The following is a 19177-nucleotide window of genomic DNA, read 5'->3' on the forward strand; positions in this document are numbered from 1 at the left end:
CCCATACTCAGATTTCACCCATTATTTCCTTAAATACAAGGTTACAACTGTTTTCTAAGAATGGGTTTGTATCTGCTTTACTTAAGAACAGTGCCTGGGCTGGGCATGGTGGTGCATACCTGTAATCCCAGGCTGAAGCAAGAGGATCACAAGTTCAAGGCCAGCTTCAGCAACTTAGCGAGGCTCTTAGCAACCCTGTCTCTAAATAAAAATATAAATAGAGCTGGGGATATGGTTCAGTGGTTAATCCTGCTTGGTGGTTAAACCTGGGTTCAATCCCCAGCACCAAAACAAAACAAAACAAACAAACCCGGTGGCTATCATATTCATATACACTAGACCAGAATTTCCTTATCCAGGGTGATACTGCCTCAAGATGGTGAAAATTTGTTCTTGGGGCTGAAAAGAACTTACTCCTTTTCCCCTCCCTCCCTCCCTCCCTCCCTCCCTCCCCCTAGCCTTGTCCCTGTTAAGCAAGTGCTTTAACAGCCTAGGGCTTTCTTTTCTAGGTAGAATACAAATATACCTACAGTGTGCATACAGACACACAGTACAGTTGTGGTACTCAGATTCATAGGGTGGGGAACGTCTTTAAAAACTCCTAAGGGGCAATAAGAAAAAATAGAATGGGAAGTCTTGCCATAAGAAGGAAAAATCTTTACTCTGAGGGACCTGGAAAATTTCAGGTCCATTTCTCTACATCTTTCCCCCACCATCTTTCTGTTTGGTTGGAGGTCAGGGAGCAGGGGAGAAGTGATAGAGATGAAGAGGAGAAATGGAGCAGGATACACTTGGGTAGATGAGTTCAGACTGCCTGATTTGTTGTAAATGGACAACCTTATCCACAATTAGACCAATTTCTGCATCTGAGCTGTAACATTTACATGGTCTTTCTGCAAGTCTAAACATATTTCTCCCTATACTTAGAGTCAGAAAGAGTGATTTTGTGTAATTTATTTCCCTTGGAAAGCTCATCTCATACCAATAGTTTTGTTTCATCAAGATCCTTTATATTTTTCCCTTAAATTTCCAGTGCAGTCAAGTCTGACTCTTTATGGGCCATAAGCAAAGACATAAATGATAATAGAAAAAAACATTCTTCAATTATAGAAGGCAAGGGTTCTAGGGTACATTGTTCAGCTGCTTTCTTGGCCCATGCTACCATGACAAAGCTGATAAATGACTTTTAAAAGGTTTTCCTTTTTTTTTTTTTTTCTTTTAGTTTTTACCTTTGGGAAGAAGTAGACTGGGATGATTGGTTATCCAAAACATATGCCACTTCAAATTGTGGGGAAAATGGAAGGTGAACTAGAAATAATATTCATATAAGCATGTGAATAATTTTTATTTATTCCGAAAATGGTAGTTATATGTCAATATTTTATGTGATGTTGGGGAACAGGGGAATAAGAAAAAGCCTCTCCCCCCTAGGAGATTACATTCTAGGCAGAGGGTATAGATTAAAAACCAACTAAGCCTTACATCCACCATAAGGTAAATAAGAGAGGGGCCATGATAGAGAGCTCTCCTAGCAGCCTAGGACGAGCACACAGGGCAAAAGGAGAAGCCGGTGAGGCTCTTAAGTAACTCCTGAGTGTAAGGGACAGAATAAAGAAAGAGAACCACACATAAAAAAGAAAGGTACTGATGAAGAGCATAGGAAGAGGCAGGAAGAAAAAAAGGAACGAATAGTGTCACAGAAGAATGGGGTAGTCAGTCACATTAAGAGTGCACAGCAGTCAGCAGGACTGAAAAATATCTGAACAGATCCAGTGGAGTGGTGGGGGCAGAAGACCAACGGCAGCATGCTGAGGAATAAATGGAAAGAAAGAAAGTGGAGATTGATGTGAAGGAAAGAAAGAGAAAGGGCTGTAGCCAGAGGGAGGATAGAGGGTAGAGAAAAGCTCTTTTTCTTTTTAAATCACATATGGTTGGGGGAAATGATGAATTCAAATCAGCATGGCCCTGTGACTTGCATCTTCCATTATTCAAAGAATTAGTAAAATTTATTGGTAGACCCACTATTAGCTATTGTTTTCAAGGTGCCGTGGAACACAAAAGACAGCTGTAAAAACTGGAGAATAGCTTCTGAATGACCCCAGTAATTATGGATGTCTTCTTGTTCCAGATAGCAGGGAGGGTATTACAACATGTCATCAAACAATCCACTTAAAATAAGCACCTTGACAAGCATGAGGCACTGAATAGCAATGACTGTGTTTTTGCTAACAGTGAATTCTGTCAGTTGTTAAGTCTTTTTAAGCAATTGGCAGTCTATGAACATAAATTGCAGATAATCAACCTAACGCTTAAACTTTGGTGAAACTTTTGGGCTACTCTGAACTGCCGATGTTAAGTGGGCCAGAAGCTGGCATAATAGCTACAGTAACACAACCACTCATTTTGGTAAGTGCTATCTGTGTGCTAGGCTTTGTGCAGAACCCTTTGCACAGATCACTTGGACTTCATAATGACAAAGACACTTTATCATTCACATATTTTATTATCAGATACTTCATTATTCACATTTTTATGAATGAAGAACTTTTTGAAAGTTACACATGAGGTCAGTGAAATGGGAGGGCTGAAGCAGGCATCAAAGAACAGGTTTCTAATCTGAATCGTGTTTAAAAGAGAAAAAAAAAAGCATCTGTGTGACTGTTGGCAAGAGCCAGCATTCTAAGAGTGAGGTCTTAGAATGCTTACACACGAAGTGACATGTAAAACTAAAATGTCATGTTGTATGCCATTTCCAGAAAATTATGGCTCTCTTTGAGAAGTGTGAAAAGTGAAGAGTAACTGGCTGGTCTAGGCAGAGCAACCCAGATGACCAATTGATTAAAGAAAAAAAAAAAAAGCCCCCCCTGAGGAATGACTTAAAACAGGCCTTACACAGTAGAGGTCTAAACAATGGCATTTTTGTTTGGCCCATACTGTGTAAAGAATCTGAATCAGGTGCCAGCCATTAAAAAATAGGCAATTTTCTATTAAAATACACAAATTACCAGCTGCCCTTGAAAAATAGGAAGCATGTGGCTCAGTGGTAGAGTGCTTGCCTAGCATGCATGAGACCCTGGGTTAGATCCCCAGGACCACCACCAAAAAAAAAAAAAAAAAAAAAAACAGTAAACAGGTACAACCACATCCAACTCTCCACACTGGCCTTCTGAGTCTGTGCAGTTCAGCACCCCCCCCCCCAGCTTCTCCACCCAGGCCCCCCGACACTGCATTCCAATGTGCCTTTCCTTGTCTAGGCCATGAGACTGGAGAGGAGTCTAACTTTGGGAAAGGATGCTTTTTTTAGAAGAGAGGTATTATTTCTTCTAGAAGGAATAGTTAAGAAAAAGGAGGGAAGGACGCACTGGCAGGAGTGTGGAGGGGAGAGGGGCGGGAGCGGGAAGGAAGAAACTGAATCAAAGCATCAGTTTGTTGGGTAGGCATGGTTTCCTAAGGTTTAGGCTGGTGGAGCATACCGAACCGCCCCAGGAGCACCACTTTATATAGTGCGTGTGAAAGTCGCCCTTGGCCTTGCACCCACACATTATACACGATATGCTGTTGGTTGGATTGGAAATTACTAAGGCAGTTTACAGAATTTCCAACTGTGAAATGTTTTTATGTAGCCCAAATGGCTGCTGGCTCCTCAGTACACTGTCAAATAGAAGTGAGACCTGAGCCTCTCCAACGCCCCCGCTTTCCTACCCACAGTGTGTGAGGGCCTGTTTCCCACAGCCTTGCCAACAGAGTCTGGTTCTCGGAGTCTGGAGATCTGGTTGGTGAGAGCTCTTCATTTCTCTTATCGAGAGGGAGGTGGAGCATATTCATGGTTTGGGGATACTTGACAATTCTTTTTTCTGCGTATTCTGTTCAAGTATGTCTTCCAATTTTCTATTACAGGCTTTAGTCCTTCATTTTTAGGAGTTCTTTTTATATAAGAAATATTAACCTCCAGGTGTGATAGCAGTTATGAATATTTTTTCTCCATTTGCTGTTTGTATTTTTGCTTATGGAGTTTTGTGGGTTTTGTTTTTTTATTTGCTGTGTTGAATTGTTTTCTATTTCCTCATATTGACTGGTCTTTTTCCCTTTTGCTTCTGGGTGTCAAGTCACATAGGAAATGTCCTAACTCCCAGAATGAATTTACTACTTATTTGTTTTTCAAGTTTTATATTTGAATCTCTGATCCATTTGGAATTTATCCTCATGCTTGGTATGAAGAATGGTCTAATTTTATCTTTTTCTGTATGGCTATCTAGTTAACCCAAGAGTACTTATCCGAGACGTCACATGTATTATATAGTGTACATGTATTTTCATATGCATTTTGTTTCTGTATTTTTTATTTTCTTCTCCATTCCATTGAGCTCTCTATTCATATGCCAGTGCCACACTATTTTATTTATAGAAGCTTTGTAACATGTTTTAGTATCTGTTTTTCTTATTTAGAGTTTTTCTAGCCATTCTTGCTTGATTGCTCTACTAAATTAGCCTTATTGTTTAGTTCTGGGTGGAGGAGGATTATCGTATTTTTATTCAACTGTTATTAAGTTTAGGTTAAGGGAGTAGTGACATTCTGTAATCTTGAGTCTTCCTCTGAGTACATAGTATGTCTATTTGTTCAAATCTACTGGTTTTTTTTTTTTTTGTTTTGTTTTTTGGGTTTTTTTTTTTTTTTTGGCATTACTGGGGATTGAGCCCAATGGTGCTGTATCATTAAGCTACATTCTCAACCCTTTTCAGTTTTTATTTTGAGTTGTATCTTGCTACATTGCCCAGGCTGGCTTGTGATCCTCCTGGCCCAGCCTCCTGGGCCACTGGGAGTACAGGAGTGTAACCACTACACCTAGCTGTTCAAGTATACTTTTATGCCATGTTCTTTCTTAGGCATGCTCCCCGTAAATTTGAGCCAGATTAAATTTGAAGAGATGGTTAGAATATCCAAGGTGAACTGCCTGGCCAGCAGTCAAAATGTAAGGCAGGAGCTTACAAGAGAAAGAGGTCAGGCTCAAGATACATTCTGGGAACCACTTTCATTAATATGATTTCATGAAATAACATTTTCCTTGTTACAGCTTTAAGTTAGTCATTCTAACATTCTCTAAGGAACTTACTCACTGAAGACATTTAATTCATGGGAGATGTATGAGCAGGTAGTGTTTTCATATCAATGAAAGTTGTACAGCTATTTTTTAAAAAATTTCTAAACCACAGTTATTCAGTTTAATAAATAAAAATGTTTATGCTTTTTAGATTATTTCATTAAATAAATTTTTGTTTCTAATCAAGATGAGAAAGTACATGTTTTAGATTTAATCGACTACATAAATATTTAAATAAGAATCTTTGGTATTATTTATGTCATTAATTTCTTGGAACAAATGAAGTGATGATGTTTTTTAAGAAAAACTCATTGATGTGCTATAGCCCAGAAAACAGAATGGCTTAGTGTCAGAACTTAATAATTATAGAATTGGGTTTACAGTCTGGGGATGTAGCTGAGTTGGTAGAGTGCTTGCCTTGCATGCCCAAGACCCTGGGTTCAATCCCCAGCAACACACACACACACACACAAAAGAATTGGGTTTACCATAGGAGATTACTAGATGAATTTGTTTAAATTATTCCTTGATTTTAGTTTTATATTTGGAAAATCACATACACGTAAGCCACCCATAAGGTTACATATTCTAGAGTTAGTCTGTTCAAGGAATTTTTAATCAGAAAAGTAAACAGAAGTTTCTGCATGATTTTCTGTTAATTTTAGGACTATTTTTACAGATTAAGAATTTAAAAACAATTGCTGACTGCTACACTATGTTATATATTATTTTCCATTTCAAAACTAGTTAACATCAATTAAACCCTCATAGACCATCTCAGAAAAGCAATGCCATGGTGTTGCAGATTAAGCTTGCTTAAGGAATTGATATAAGTCACATTGCATTGTAGACCACAACAGTTTCCCCACTGGATAGATGTCTAGTTGTCTATTTTTCCATAGTAACCACACCTGCAATAGTACCTGAAGCAATAGAATTTCATATATAACTCTCCCTTGTACTACTTACTTTAGGCTTGGGGTGTGCTGAGGATAGAATGAGATGTGATGGTAGAAATGCCACTCCCTTTAGCTTTATTTCAGAGAAAAGAGGGCTAAACACAAAATTTGGAAGCCTTTTGTCAGCAGGCTTAGGAAATAATATAACATGTTGTCTGTTCTTTGCATACATCTCTCTTTTCTGTCAATTCTACATAGCAGCTGTTTTCTTTAGAGTATTTATAGTTTGTGTTGAATGATTTTCAGGGATTTGTTGGGCCAATATGGGAATATAATGACCCTCACGGCTATATCTCTTGACACAAGGCTAAGATGTCAATGTAGTAGTCTTAGAATTATTTCAACCCAGGCATAAGAAAAACAAACTGGGGCTGGGGATGTGGCTCAAGCGGTAGCGCGCTCGCCTGGCATGCATGCGGCCCGGGTTCGATCCTCAGCACCACATACCAACAAAGATGTTGTGTCCGCCGAAAACTAAAAAATAAATATTAAAATTCTCTCTCTCTCTCTCTCTCTCTCTCTCTCTCTCTCTCTCTCTCTCTCTCTCTCTTTTTTTTTTAAAAAGAAAAGAAAAAAAGAAAAGAAAAACAAACTGGTATGTCCCGTCTCCCTATCCATATCACAAAGATTTGGATTTTTCAGCCGTCAATGGATTTAATCTTTGGGCATTAGAGTAAGTGTGCCAAAGGAATAATAGAGTGTCAGATGTTTAAAAAAAATTGGAAAAAGATATGACATTGAAGTGTTTGTTACTCAGACTACATCATAACTTCCTACTAAACAGTATCATGGCAGGGACAGCCTTTGGAGAACAAGATTCCCGGGAGTCAGGGACGGTTGGCTGTTTCTCTTATCTTGAGGGCCACTACAGAGAAGCGTTCTTACTAACTAGGTGCCATGATTTTAAATCGTGTCCTTCAAGTGTGAATAAGTAAAACACCTACTTTTAGGTCATATTTCTCTGGGATTCCATTTCTGGGGGTGGGGGGGAATCAGTGATCTGTAGGAAGAAAGCAGATAACGGCTTTCCTTTGGTCATATATCTGATCGTACATCAAGTTGGCTATGCAGATCCTTGAATGCAAGGATTCTTGAATTGATCTGCATCATAGATTCTGTTAGTCTCCTAATTGAATTCAGAATTATTAAGTATTTGCATAGTTTTTTCAGGATTTCCTATTCAATATCTTGTGGCCACGAACATAGGAAAGCCTTGTGAAAATACCTTGGGAAAATTAAATATTAAAAAATATTTTAAACAATCAATCTCTTAGCTGATTTTTTCCTGTATGTTTCTCCACACTTAACCTTTACCTACCCAGGACCTGACTTCCTTTTTCTCAGAACTGAAGGAAGTCTAGCACACTGGGAAATAACTTTAAATACATGCCTGGAATTCTTTAAAACCTCAGCAAGATCCTGCAAGGGCTGATAGAGGTTGCATTTAGGAATTACTGACTGGTCTGCTCTTTGTCCTGATCCAGGCACGGCCAGGTTGTTTTCAGGCGTCAGAGAGGGTAAACAATCTGAAAATTAATTGAACATAAAATTTCAGGGAACCAGAATTCAAAATTGATTCACAACTGGAAGAGCTTCCTCTCTTATTGCTCTGAAATGATCTTTCAATTTGGTCTCATTCTGAAAGCTACCATTTGAATTGGACGGGGAACAAATGTTGGAATTTACAGAAAACAATTCATTGCTTAATCTCTGGCAATTTCATTTTATTATGTGATCAAAAGATGTATTACAAGTTGGATTCAAAAGGAAAATAAAGTTTGAACAGTTAAAGTGTGATCATCAAATCATTTTCCCACCCGGAAAGAAAATAAAATCCATTTGAGAAATACTTGAATGCAACACCTTGTGTGTGTGTGTGTGTGTGTGTGTGTGTGTGTGTGTGTTTGTGTGCATATGTGCATGCATGCCTGTGTGTGCTGGGGATGGAGCCCAGGGCCATGCTAAGCACATGCTCCATCACTGAGCTGCATCCCCAGCCCTACAACACGTATTTTTCTGCTCTTTCCGGTTCACTCTCATCTCTCTCTGCTTGGTTTTTGTTTTGTTCATTTACATAAGGCAATCAGGGAGTAGAATGGAAAAGGGAATTTGTACTCTGACTACTTCAATTCAGGACCTGGTTCTGCTATTTGCTAGCCGTGTGAATCTTTTCAGACTGGTCTTTGAGCGTCCCTGAGCAAGGTGATAAAAGTACCTGTCCTACCTCCCTCACCAAGGCAAGTCTTGATTTCAGATGATAAGATTCCAATGGACAGTTTAATTTCTCCCACTGTGATTCTTCTTATTGAGATCACACATCGAGGACCAGTCCTTTAATCGTATAACACTCTTTTTGAGGGCCAGGGAATCAGAAAACTATTTTCCCAAATCCTTTCACTACCATTGAACTCTCTGGAATTGAGAATACTAAGTCCTTCCTGTAAATGAAATTGTAATTCCCTAATCTAAGAGCTCTTTCCAGGTACCAGTTCGAACAAGAAATCTAATGGAATGGTAATGTATGTATATTCCTATACAGTGTGATGTGAAGCTTGCTTAAACTTGCTGATAGTAGAATTTTATATATATATATATTATATATAATATAATTTATATATATAATTTATATATAATATATATAATCAATTCTGAAGCTGTAGATCACAATCCCAGTGGCACTTGCAGCTTTGGCAAAGAATTTTGCCTTTGGCCTGTGCTGATGCTCTTACAGTTACTCTTCTCCAAGACTCTAAAATGTTCTGTACAAACCAATGATTTGTAAGAAGGTGCTAGGTCCTCCTCCCACCAAGTTGTAAAGAAATTCTTTCCTTATCTTCCCTTGCCCGTTACCTAAGGACCTGTGAACATGTGTTGGATATAAGCTCATGTTTTGGATCAAAGGCCCCAAATTTTAACTCACTTAAAGGGTAGCTTAGCAGCACATCTCTCTGCTGATTTCATTGCCCACCGACATTCTCTACTATTGTTGATCCCTGAAACTCCCACATTTTACCCACCCCCGCAATATCTTCACAGCTCTACCTCCCTCAAATTCTTTTTCAAAGTTTAATTTGTGGCTATTGCACAGTCCTGACATTGAGAAGTATTTTAGGTACTAAATTATTTAGCATCTTAAAGACCACCAGAATATTTGTGATTGATATGGAGACTTTAGTGGGCTTTGTGTCTACTTTTCCTGATTGTATTGACTTCTGTTTATTTGAGAGTATTTTTTTTTTTTGGCTTTTAACAATTATAGAATAAATCTGGATTAAATAACTTGAGGGGCTGGGATTGTAGCTCAGTGGTAGAGTGTTTGTCTAGCATTGTGAGGTACTGCGTTCGATCCTTAGCACCACATAAAAATAAATAAAATTTAAATAATAATAATAATTTGGAGGTTTTTCAGTTATAAACAAGATATCATTTGCACTGGGCATGCAACACTGTGTGTCCATGGGTGTGTGTCTGTGTATGTGTTTTACAACAGAACCAATAAAATGATTAATACATATTTTTGTAAGAATTTGATTCTCATTATAGCTTCAGTATTGGAGCTGCGATTAAGTTTCTGAATTTGAATCTGATTTTTTCAGACTTCCAACTCCCTATAAGTTTTAATGTGCTGATGCAGGGTTGCTGTTTTTAGGTCACAGCTATTTGGCTTTTCTAGAAGCTATTCTTTCTCTAAGTGACTGACAGGAATCATTACTCTCTATGGCAAGAAACGAGAAGTTGGCAGGAGCCCTACAATGACTGTCCAGCTGGATTTATTTTTTTTAACTATTGTGCCAATTTCCAAATTATCTTCAGTTATAGGGCATCTGCTTTCTTAAAAAGGTTCAAAGTGGGTGATACACATGTAGTCACAGCCCTGCCCAGGTTAGTTGTGAGAGAACCGGATGTCCTTCTGTAGATAGGCTTTTTATTTAGCACTCTGGAAAGAAGCCAGAGATCAGCATGTATTCCTAGAATTTCCCAAGTGAAAGCCACAACCATCAGGCAATTTCTGTATTTGTTCCTGAAATTCTCACTTTGTGACTTTGATTCCTTCTGATTGTTTAGAGGTCTGAATCAGACAAGGATTACTTTGTAAGGATTGACAGTAAGCACTCATGGCCTCAGTGATGATAGCAATATTTCCTTCCTCAGCCTCTTCCCAGTATGAATTTAAAAACACTAAAAAGAAAAGGGCCAGGGCCTTAACCTGAAGAGATTTCTGAATTTCCCTCTTGTGTTAGAGAATTAATTGAGGGAAAAAGTATTTGGAGTGAGAGCCGCTCTGGAGCTGAGCTCTGCCATTTCACCTAGAGTTAAACATGCCTACTTTTTATCACCTGCTTTGCTGGCCGGGGCCAATTTGATAATAACAAGCTCAGAACAAAACACATCTGTTTGTTTTCCCTTATCTGCATTAACTACTAGAAATGCTTTTGCTCATTTGAGCTTTGCCCTCCCTAGAATCTTGATGTTTGTTTTGAATTTGTTTTTTGGCAGAGTGAGAGCCCATGCATGCCAGGCAGGCTCAGGGATGTGTATTTAGTAGTTTGGGATTTTGTTTTCTTTTTTTATTGACTTGCTTTGGGCTGCAGCTTTCAGTGTTTAAATGTCTGATTCTTCCATTGTCCTAGCTGTGCTCTCAGTAATGAATGCATCTTCTGTTTTGGAACTGTGCTGGATAAGATGCAAATGTGTCTGTCCTCTGCTTTTACCTAGTGAGTTCACCCAACTGGGTTTGCTGCTGTTTGAGGATATTAAGGACCCACATAGTCCTGCTATGATAAATACAGGGTACCTGCTCTTTAGTCTGCTGAGGGAAAACAATGGGCTAGTGCTCTAAAGGAATGGGTATGTATTGACTCTGTTTTTTAATTTTTAAAATTAAGACATAATTTTCAAACCACAAATTCACCACTTTAAAGTATAAAATTAAGTGGGTTTTAGTTTATTCAGAAGGTTGTGCAGCTGTCACCACTATCCAATCAAACATTTTTGCCCCTCAAAGAAGCCCTATCCCCATAAGCAATCATTTCCCTCCCCTCTCTCCGTAGCTTCTGGCAGCCACTGATCTGCTCTCTATGGATTTATCTATTCTGGACATTTCATATAAATGAAGTCACATATGGGGCATTTAGTGGCTGGCTTCTTTTACTTTGCATGATCTTCTCAGGATTCATCTAGGTCATAGCAAGTGTCAGTACTCTGTTTCTGTTCATGGCTTAATAATGTTCTATCGTATGAGTATAAAACATTTTACTTATTCAATTATCACTGATGGATATTTGAGTTACTCTAATCTTTTGGCTTTTATGAATAATGCTGCTGTGAACATTCATGGGCAGTAAGTTTTCCGTTCTCGTGGTTATGTACCTGGGAGTGGACTTGCTGTCTCATGGCAGCTCTGTGTATAGCCTTCCAAGGAACTGCCAGACGGTTTCCATCTGAGCTGCACTGTCTCCCATTCCCAGCGGCAGTGTGGGTTGGTTCTGATAGCCCAGCATCCTCATCAGCACATGCTGTGATCAGACTTATCGATTACTGATCCTAAAATTTACATGTGTTCTACCAGTAAGCCGCACCCACAGCTCTACTTTCTTGGCAATGTCCTTTGACATACAAAAGTTTTAAATTTAGGTTTCATATTTAAGAAAATTTTCTTCTAATATAGAAGAGCTTAAGAGCTTTAACTCTTATGTTTAGGTCTTTGTTGCATTATGACTTAATTTTTATATGTGGTGTGAGGCAGGAGTCCAAATATTTCATTATACTGGCACCATTTGTTGAAAAGATTATTCTTTCTCCCATTGAATTAATTTGGCACCCTTGTAAAAAATCAATTGGCCATAGATGTGTAGGTTTATTTCTAGACTTTCAGTTTTATTCTATTGATCTGTATGTCGATCTTTTTGCCAATATCACACTCTCTTTATTACTGTAGTTTGTAGTAAGTTTTAAAGTCAGGAAGTAGGAGTCATTCAAAATTAAAAAAAATTAGTGGAAGGCAGTTGTTCTCGTTCTGGAGCCTTTCTATATAAATTTTAGCATCAGATGGTCAATTTGTCAGATTGTATAAGGAAGCTAGCTTGAATTTTGAAAGGGATTGCATAGAATTTGTAGATCATGTTAGGGAGTCCTACCACCTAAACTATGTTAAACTTTCAATCCATGAACACAGTATGTCTTTCCATTTATTTAGGTTGTCTTTCATTTATTTCAACAATACGTCATGATTTTCAGTGTATGTCTCACACTGTTTGCTAAACTTATTTTTAAAAAAAAAATTAGCGCTGGGGATTGAACCCAGAACTTTGACGTGCTACATAACTGCTCTGTCATTAAGCTGTATCTCAGTGTATTATTATTTCATATGTGGATGCTATTGTAAATGTAATTATTTTCTTAACTCCATTTTCCTATTATTATTGTTTGTTCATAGAAATTTAACTATTTTTTTTGAAATTTAACTATTTTTATATGTCATTTATAGTAACCATTAGATAAAACATCTTCCTATTAGAATTTTAAATATTGGAACTAATTTATAAAGCCATTTAATTTTTCTTGGGATTACTTTAGGGAAGAGACTATAGATGGTTAACATTTATTGAACACTTACCTGTTTTATGCACTAAGCAATAACATATGTTAACAGTGAATAATTCTGATTTAATGCTAACTTCTGTCTCTATTTTACGATGAGGATTTTTTTGCCCATGGTCTTGTAATAAATAAGTGGCATGGCTGCAATTTGAACTATGGGACTTTCATGATCTACCACTAACTACACAGCCTCTCCTATTTCATTCCTCATACTCTGTGTTTCAGTAGTACCAAATTCTTACCCCTTCCATGAATTTGGAAGCTGTTTACAACTCTACCTTTGCATTTGGTATTGCTTCTACAAAAAAATGCTCTCTGTTTCTCCAGGGTATTTCCTAGATCCCACCTCCTTTATCCACAGGCATAAATTGCCCCAAAATCTGTGTTCTTAACTACTTGACTATTCTGCCTTTGGGGGAATAATTCATAATAGCTCTACCCTAGAATGCAGGCAGTAGATTAAGTGACATAGAAATGTTTTTCAGATCTCTAATTCTTGCCTCTCATCAGGGTTGATCATTTCACATTTGTACATGATTCCCTCCCTCTTTGATGGAATTTTAATTTCAAAGAGATTCTTCAGCGAGAATGGATGAGCTGAGCCATTATTGAGCCTGGAAGCAGGAGTTTCTCTCTATAGGCAGGGGATGATTAAGGAGAGTACAGAAGGTGAGATAAGGGTATGGCTTTAAGAGGCATTTTGAAAGTAGAATCAAACCAATTATATGGAATGAAAAAGAGAAAGAAATGAAAGAAAATGATGGTGACATCACCTGCATGGTAGATGACTCAGGTGGCAGAGGATGGTGGGTTCCATGGAATACTTGAGGGAAGCTGGTGTTGTAAAGGTTGGAATATTAGAGTATAGTAAAAAGCAACCTGGTTCTAATCCCATCCCACCACTTACATGTTATTTAATTTGTATATTCAACAATATGCTGCTGATTGTGTAATAGTAAAGAAAGTAGACATGGCCCCCTATCTTCATGAAAGAGTCTATTGAAGGAGTCAGATAAAGTAAACCCAAGGAAGATAAATACCAAATGCATATACATGTATTGTGGAGAGAAAGAACAGGTGAAAGATAGTAATAGAGGTCCCCATTGGGAAAAGGGGGTCATGGAGGGCAGTGACTACTGAGCTGTGGCCTGCCTGAAATATGGTAGAAAGTAGTCCAGTATCAGGTCAGGAAGGGGCATTGCCTCATAGGATTATGGCAAGCATTAAAAAAGCAACACATCTAAGAACATCTAGCCCTGGTAGAGAGTAGGTGCTTTAAAAAACAAAATGAGCTTGAATAATCAGAAAGAAAAATAAGCCTTTTTGTTTAAAAGTAGTGGAAACTGAGGGAGAGACTAAACTTGCTTGCTTTTCTCCCACCCACCTCCCTTCCGTGATCAGGGGTGGTACCCAAGGGAATGACTACTGGAGTGGTTAAAGAAGACGGGGCCTGAAAGAGCCTGGGGAGGAGTGACCAGACAGGCGGTAGAACCTGGGGACAGCCTTGGGAAAGGAGCCAGGGAAGGCTTTGGAGCAGGTGGCCAACCAGGCTGGCTGCTCGAAGGCTGTCTAGTGGGATGAAGACTGGGGGGCCAGTGAAGGTGGGGGCAGATGGCCATTAGGAGCATGTTGGGTGATCTTTCAGATCAGCTTTCATAGAACAATGAGGAAAAGGAGACTGAGGAAATGGAAGAGGTTATCCGAACTATGGGTTCAAGAGGTTCCACGAAAAAGGGAAGGACAGAAGGAATGATTGCTAGACAGTGTGATGTGTAGGGATCTGTGCTGAAAGGAAGTACTAGTGGGGAGAGAGCCGTGGATGGTACTAGAGAGGAGGAATGTGATGGGGTAGATGGGAGAAAGAACTGGTGAAGGCAGGATGGGGCCAGGAATACAGGAGGGGAGGTATGCTGGAAAGAAAGAAAGTGACAGGAAAGGGAAAAAAATATTTAGAAGATCTGATCATAGTAAAATGGCCACTCCTAGATGCAGGGTGGTTTTAGTCAGGCAGCTCTGTGCCCAGCTTTTTAAAAATCAAGGTTGTTTTACTAAGGAAGAAGAGGAGAATAAATTCCTGGGTAGGCTGCTCACTGACTGCCCCAGATCATCCAACCCATCTAGGGTGGTTGGTGCATCTATAGGAAATTAAATTCTTTACTCCTCACCAGTAGCCTCTTTTTCCTGACAGATAAACAGAACTCAAGACAGCTAAGTAAGTTCCCACAGGGTGTAGGCAGGCAGCAGGGCCACCACCTTCCCTGTCCAAGTCCAGCCTCCTCTGTTGTTCGTGTGAGTCTGTGCGTAGTTCAACTAACAGACAATTTTAAGAATTAGGGCTGTACTTGCAGATATTCTAAATATTCCAAATCTATGTAGTATTGAGTGCATTATATTAAAGTCTAGAAAGATTAAGAAGTCAGTGGGATTTAGATGTGGTCCATTGAAAAGCCTTTTATAATGGATTTAATTTAGTTTTTGTTCAGAAACTCATTTGGTTTCTGAGACACAGTCATTTCTCAGTGTTTTGGAAAGTGTTTGCAAATTCTTCCCACCATAGGACCTGCTATTATATCATAAGGAACACTCATGAAAGCTGTTCCTGAACACCATTTATTTTAAAAACAAACCTTTTTCTAGTAGAAACAAATGTTTGCACATCTTAGGGACACAGACTGTGTTTCATCTCAGAAAACCCATGAAGGAATGATAGTAGTGCAATGGCAAAAGGCTCTAACAGAGGGGTAGGAAGTATGTAGCCCCACTTCTCCCAGACATAAAGTTTAACAACTACATGAAAAAAAAAAAAAAAGGATATAACCTAGGGATAAAAGTAAGGGCTTAAACTTGTAAAGATGAAATAAATAGATTATGTTAAACTCTGTTTCAGTCATTAGTTTGAAGTTTCTTCTCCTTTATTGTCATAGTGAACTTGTTTGAGAATTTCCTTCATTTCCACACCATGCTTCTATAAAGGGAGGCTGGTGGGCACTGCGTCATTGAGAGCTGGGAACAGGAGGATGGAGGAGAATGGCTGGGCCTGGAGGAGGCCACTGATCGATAGTCTGACTGTGACTTTTCTTTCTTTTTCATCCGAATGGCCCAGTGACAACCTCAAGAGGGTGTTTACTTCTTTCATCCCATGGATTTGTCTGTGTGATACGTAAAGTGAGCAGTGGTCCCTTGGGAGGGCCTCATAGTCCTAGGTTTCTGGCCTGCCGTGCCTGTAGTTACCTGAGAGCTAACCATGGGGAGAATGGGAGAATGGAGAAGGGGACTTTAAAAACTGGCACAGATGCAGTTTCATACTTACCATTCCTTCCACCATAGACTGTTTAGGGTTTTAAGCCTAGAGAAGCAATTTAGGCCAGTGGTTTTCAAGTTGCGGTCCATGGAACCCAGTGATATTTCAGGACCAAGTGCTTCGTGGAGTTGGAATCATTTACCTTGAAGAAAGTTGTCAAGATCAAATGAGGTCATGTCACTCCTCTACTTAAAACTCCCAAGAATTCCTCTTCATCTGTGGCTAAAGTTCAAAATCAGTAGCTTAAAATGCAAAGTCCTTCATGATCAGCCCACTCCACGCTCACGCAGTTTTTCCTGTTTCATTCTCACACTGTGTACTCCAATAGTGCCAGGCCCCTGCCTGCTACTGGGAACTTGTCAGGCTAGCCACAACTGTCTGCAGATGCACTTGATGTTTCTTCTACAAAGAATGTTCTTTCTCTGAGGCAGGAGGATTGCAAGTTCAAGGCCAGTTTGGGCAACTTAGTGAGGCCCTATCTCAAAATTAAAAAATTTAAACAGGGCTGAGATGTAGCTCAGTGGTAGAGCACTTACCTGGCTTACACGGGGCCCTAAGTTTCATCTCCAGTACCATAAAAAAGGGATGGGGGAGACTGTTCTTTCTCTTTGTTTGTCTAGGATGTTTCCTTGCTCTGGTCTGTTTTCCCTGACCCTACATAACCACCCCCGTATCACATCCCACCCAAACACTGTCTTCTGACTGCTCTACTTTCTGTATGGTATCTACCACAATCTAGAATGATACCCTCAATGTATTTTTTTTAAATATATATATTTTTAGATGTTGAACCTTTGTTTTATTCATTTATTTATATATGGTGCTGAGAATGAAACCCAGTGTCACACATATGCAAGGCAAGTACTCTACCACTGAGCCACAACCCCAGCCCGTCAATATATTTTTAAAATATATATATATTTAGTTGTAGATGGACACAATACCTTTAATTATTTATATGTGGTGCTGAGGATCAAACCCGGTGCCTTACACATGCTAGGAAAGCACTCCACTGCTGAGCCACAACCCCAGCCCGTCAATGTATTTTTTGTGTCCCCTGCTTTCCTGGCTCTGCACAGTCTCCCTGAGCAATCTCATGGGCTCATGTGGCATCAGTTAATAGCAGATTTTCATCTTCTGCCTAGATCTTTCTCCAGTGCTTGCAGCCAGCTCACTGAAATATGGCCACTGCATAGCTTCACTAGAGTGACACACAGGCATCTCAGATTCACAACTGGATGCCTCAGGCTAACTAATCTTACCCTCCAGAATATTCCTCTGCCTGTGAGCTCAGCTCAGTGAGTCGCCCTCTCTGCAGAAGCTGGGTGTCGTCCTTCGCTCCTGCCTCTTCCACAGTCATGTCATTTTGATTATTCTATCCTCAAGTTTCTTCCCAATCTGTCCTCTTCTCTGCATTTCCACCACAGCAGTCAGTTGCCATTTTTTTTTTTTTGCTTAAATTATGTACTGATTCTAAGTCCTTTAGAATGATACTGTCTGATAGGAACATATTCTTTTAAATTTTCTAATAATCACATTAAAAATAAAAATAACATTAACTTTAAGAATGTATTTTATTTAAACCTAAATCTGATCAGTTGAACATGTGATCATTATAAAAATTAGTGAGTTATTTTAAATTATTTTAAAAATACTAAATCTTTCAAATCCAACGTGTGTTTTATGCTTATAGGACATCTAAATTTGGATTAACCACTTTTCTACCTTTATGTAGGTAACTACAGTTAGTGCCTCCTGCATTTGCCATTGCAGCTGTAGAATGTAGAGGAATGGAAAGCCTGAAGCAGGGATTAGAGTGCTGAAATTTTCTTTGGTAGGTTCCAGCCCAAAGTGGTGAGAGTAAAGGATAAGGAAAATAAGGCAAGCAAAGGTGTGGTGATGTACCCTGCTGACCACCACCTCACAGTCAGGGCAAGACACAGCAGGCTGTCAGCAGACACCCACCTCCATCCTCTGTTCCACTGGCTTCTTCCAACTCCTTGGAAACTTCTCAGAAAGCAGTATGACATTGGATCCAAGACCACGAGTGGAAGGGTGACTCGTGTGAGTTGAAGAGGTTGGAGCAGGTGGAGGGACACTAGGCAGAGGCATGCTAGGTTTTGTCCAGTACTCTGGCCGAGCTGTTTGACTCAGGTTTTATCTTTCTGCAGTTCGTTTTCTATAGCCAAATGTTCTTGCTAAATACAGACTTGACACTCTCATTGCCTTCTTTCAAAACCTCCCCAAACTCCCCCATTATTTTCAGAGTAAAGTCCAGTGTGCCTTTTGTTCAGTGTTTTATTTGATCTGCCCCAGCTTCCCTTCCTAGCTTCTTATCTCAGTCACCTCCTCCCATCTTGAATGTTATATATATTTGCAGAAAGCATTTATTTTCTCATAGTTTCTGTGGGTTAGAAGTTGGAAAGGTGCTTAGCTGGATGGTTCTTGCTTGAAGTCTCTCTCTTACTCCATTCAGGCTGTTTAACAACTCCCATAAGCTGGACAGCTTATAAATAAACAACAGAAACTTATTTCTCATAGTTCTCACAGTAAGTCCAAGGTCAAGACTCCAGTTTGCTTGGTGTCTGGTAAAGATACATTTACTGATTCATAGGTGGTGCCTTCTGTCAGTGGCCTCACATGGTGGAAAGGCAAACAAGATCCCTCAGGCCTCTTTTTACAAGGACGCTAATCCGGTTCACACTGTCTCATGACCCAACACCCCACCCACCCCAACCATTGGAACAAGGGTTAGGATTTCAACATATGAATTTTGGGGTGAAACAAATATTCAGTCCATAATAGTCTCTTATAGAATTATAGTCAAGCCGTCAGCCAGGGTTGTAGTCATTTAAAGTCATGACTAGGCTTGAAAGAGTCACTTGAAAAGGTGGCCACTTGTGTAGTGGGCAAGTAGACATCGGCTATTGGTTAATGTGTTCTCTCCTCTGGAGGGCTGCTGGAGCATCGTCACATCATGGTGACTCTTCTCCTAGACAAAGTGATCCAGGAGAGATCAAGGCCAAATCCACAGCATATGTTCTGTGTTAACCTAGCCCCAGAAGTCTCACAGCATCACACCACAGTATCTTTGCTTATAAGGTCTGGCTTATAAGGTCTGGCCTTTATGCTGACGTCAGAAGGAGGTTGTGAAGACAACCATAGGGGCCAGATTGGTGGTTGGCCACCACCGTATGACTCTTCTATAGAGTTGCTAT

The 19177-nt window shown here is 39.5% G+C and overlaps 1 protein-coding gene across 1 annotated transcript in view; it reads left to right on the forward strand.

Moving 5' to 3' along the window:
* The window catches only part of Btbd9 (BTB domain containing 9), a 415087-nt gene that overhangs the window by 197097 nt on the left and 198813 nt on the right, over positions 1-19177 (forward strand). The gene's annotated exons all lie outside the window — the stretch shown is intronic.

Source organism: Urocitellus parryii, chromosome 8 (genome assembly GCF_045843805.1).
Source record: "Urocitellus parryii isolate mUroPar1 chromosome 8, mUroPar1.hap1, whole genome shotgun sequence".
In the NCBI taxonomy this organism is placed as follows: domain Eukaryota; kingdom Metazoa; phylum Chordata; class Mammalia; order Rodentia; family Sciuridae; genus Urocitellus; species Urocitellus parryii.